Source organism: Crotalus tigris, unplaced genomic scaffold, assembly GCF_016545835.1.
Source record: "Crotalus tigris isolate CLP2741 ecotype Arizona unplaced genomic scaffold, ASM1654583v1 scf7180000017658.5313226, whole genome shotgun sequence".
In the NCBI taxonomy this organism is placed as follows: Eukaryota; Metazoa; Chordata; class Lepidosauria; order Squamata; family Viperidae; genus Crotalus; species Crotalus tigris.
In genome coordinates, this window is record NW_024096545.1 from 4,946,377 (window position 1) to 4,950,030 (window position 3,654).

Below are 3,654 nucleotides of genomic sequence, written 5' to 3' on the forward strand. Positions count from 1 at the left end.
ATAAGCAGAAATTTTAGCCATTTCTGCTAAATTAGAAACCTTAAATACCCATTCTTCTAAAGAAGGCAGAGAATCCTTCTTCCAATATTGACCCACCAATAATCTTGCTGCTGTTATTAAATTCAATATTAGGATAGTTTCTTTAGTATCAAAATCCACAAAAATACCCAAAAGAAACAACTGGGGAGTAAACTTAATCTTCCTTTTAAAAACCTTTTGAATGTTCCACCAAATCATAATCCAGAAGGCTTTAATATCTTTACAAGTCCACCAAACATGAAAATATTTCCACATCTCCAACATTTAGGTTACAGTTTCGGGTACATACAAGACAACTTTTTAGGATCCAGATGCCATCTATAAAACATTTTATAAGCTCACTTTGGCAGCACATATACTAAAATTGGAATGATACAGAGAAGATTAGCATGGCCCCTGCGCAAGGATGACACGCCCTCCTCCCTTTTTAATGGCTTATTCACCAGGACCTTTGGAAACATTCAAAAAAGGTATTTCCCAACACACGTTATTTCAGCAACGTTTGAACTCTGGGTAGAAAAAAACCAGACAACCACTGGTTGGCAGCAAAGAGAAATAACAAATATGAACTTTATATTGTCAACTACCTTTTTGCACTCTAAATCACATATTTTTTCAGGCTTGCTTTGCAGAAAATGTTTTAAGCTATTTTCTTACTAACTGCTGTTCAACTTTGACCATGTTTAGACATTCTAGCATCAGAATTTAGATACGAGTGCACAGGCACAAATAAACAACGCAACAAACTTTTATTAAAGCTATTTACAAGTAAAGTTATGCTAAGGTCTTGTGATTTGTGCATGATATTAGTTTTTGTTGTGGTGAAGATGTTGGCCTAGAAATCAGGAAACTGAGATCTAGACCTCCCTTAGACATAAAAGCCAGTTGGTTTTGGCCTGTTGTATTCTCTCAGGCCAACTCATAGGATTGTTGTGTGGAGGGATGCAAAAAAAAAATGGCAAGATGGTATCTTTCAAAATATTTAGATAAGACATCTTGAAGCCAGAGATGTCACCAGGAAAGATTTATTGATCAAATGCAACTTAGGAGAAAAAAATGGTGCAATCATTTAAAACATGGGACAAAAATAGGCAAGTGTCAAATGAAATGGAGGAACCCCCCCCCCCAAAAAATTAGGACAAATAATTGAGCAATAAAAAGTTGATTAGATAAAGCAAAAACAAAATTCAGGAATGAGAAATTAAGAAATTAAGCAATAGATTTGAGAGGAAGATAAAGATAAAAATAGCCAATGCTTGTATCTAAGTTGAAGGCTATTACTCTGAACAGCTCATCTATTTTGAAAGCAAGCAACATAGTTTTTTTAATGCTTTGAAGCAAGGTGCCTGTTTGCAACAATGCTGTAAATGCTTTGTGAAGCCCTCTTATTTATAAGAAAGTGTCCTTGCATTTCAATATTTTCACACTATTTTGTGACTTGATCTGGCCTACTTAAGATATTAGCTGATGTGAATAGTGGATAAACAAGCCATTTGCTGAAAATTTTCCCTGATGCAATATTAGTCCACAAGATCAAGAAACATTAAAAATAATACTTTCAATAAAATTGGCATGTAGGTTAGGTTATAGGTTAGGTTATTGTTTTCTTATTTTCTTATTTTTCTTATTTTTTTTTATTTTTATAGGGTGTTTTTATATCTGTGTAAACCAACTTGAGTCCCCATGTGCCAGTAGGCGGCAGTATAAATTTTCTAAATAAATAGATAAGTGGGATTTTTGCCATATTAATCACATCTGTTCTGGATGATCAGTTTTGCTTTAAAGAAAATTAAAGTTGTTTTGTGTATGAAGTTTATGTCTGCATGTGAAGTTTATGAATGATGGCTTGAGTGCATTCTTGGCTCCCAAATAATCTTTTTAGTTTTGGCCCATCAAGTTAAAGCATTCTTGACTCAAAATATCACCTACTTTTTCAATTAAAAAAAAATCGTTTGGTGATCTAGAAAGACAAGTAGCTTCTTTCGTAATGGGAGCTAGTGATGGTGTAAAAGTTAGAACCAAAAGGCATAAAACAGAGGTTTTTTTAAATCTTCTTTTGCCAGCTAGGAAGAGTAATAATGCAAATTATACTGTACACTGTGTTCATATACTGTAACATGTTTAACCAGATCGGTTAAAGTCCCAGAGAATGCTCATTATTCCAAGCGTGACTAAAGATAATCATGGTAGGTTTTCTGTGACTTCCCTTGTGTACAAATCCTGCCCATCCAGTTAATGTATAGTTCAATGAATTATGTGAACCATGAAAACAGGTTAATTCAGAAACCAGGTTGCAGCATACAGAATGAATACTGCCTGTATCATAGAAAGATAGAAAACTGATGGCAGAAAAAGACCATTAAGTCTGTCCTTTGAGGGTTTTCTTCTTCTTCTGCTGTATCAATGAAAAACAAGCTGAGACAAAAGCCTCTTTAAGAACCAGGATACTTTTGTGGTTAAGGAAGTAGCAAATTAGGACCAGAGTTCCCACTTAATCGTGGAGCTCATTGGATGATTTGGGGTTTAATACTTTTAGCCAAATTAATTTCAAATGAGAGGTCAGCCTAGCATGTGGATTCTAAAGAGAAAATTGAAAGATAAAAGTTATCATGGATGAATAAATTATGTAGGAAAAGGAATCATAAATTGGTGTATAACATCCCTACTCATGCCATGCATGTCTTTTCTGTCCACAGCCATATCATCTTAAATAACAACCTTAATCAGATTGGAAATAGCTTCTACTTATCTTCACTTGAAGTTGAACAGTCAACATTGGTACAATAATACCAAAAGAAGAGCCAAATAAAATAGCTGGCTCTCACTATTGATAATTAAATTACTATGGCTGAGATTGGTATTTAAGTTAAATTTGTCTTCCTCAGCTGCTCAGCATTTCATCTGTACAGCAATTCATGTATTTGTTTTTAAATTCTAGATTAATGATATTCTGTATTAGCTGTGTGTGTGTGTGTGTGTGTGTGTGTGTGTTCATCTCAAAGCTGTGACTGAGAAATGAAAGCACTCTCATTTCGTTCAACTAATACAAACATTCATGATTGGAATTTAAAATGATTATTTATCCCTCCTTAGAAAATCATACACAAATTCTAATCCTTCCCATAACAAGCCAATTAATTTCTGCACTGCACTTTTAACTTCTTTTAAGCTGAATAAACATTATTGCATGTAAGGGATTAAGAAAACATAAATACTCTTATGTATAGCAGGTATTAATTTATCTGCTTCTCAATTAATTTTGCCTATCATGACATCCTTCAGCCTTTTGCAGATGAAAAATGAAGACTTTATTGTGTCCTTTTATTAATCTGTTCCCATTCTAACTTCAAATTATTCACAACAGTATACAGCAGTTACCCCATTTTATGCTCCCAACAACTGAGGTAGGTTGGCTTGACACACTGGGGTAACAATTCCCTGGGTAAGTGATACACAGTAGCTTGCTAGGCACAACAGAATGGCTTTCCATTAATATTTTTTTATTGATAGTCATTTCAACTAGTTCTACCAGGATGATGCCAGAGTTAGGCAGTATACAAATTTAATAATCATATTATTCTCAGTCTGTAGTTTTAAACATGTTGATCTGGCAAT

At 34.0% G+C, this 3,654-nt stretch overlaps 1 pseudogene; it reads left to right on the forward strand.

The window, feature by feature from the left end:
- The first annotated feature begins 375 nt into the window (after nt 1-375).
- Nucleotides 376-468, forward strand: LOC120304813 (annotated as a pseudogene).
- The last annotated feature ends 3,186 nt before the right edge of the window (nt 469-3,654 follow it).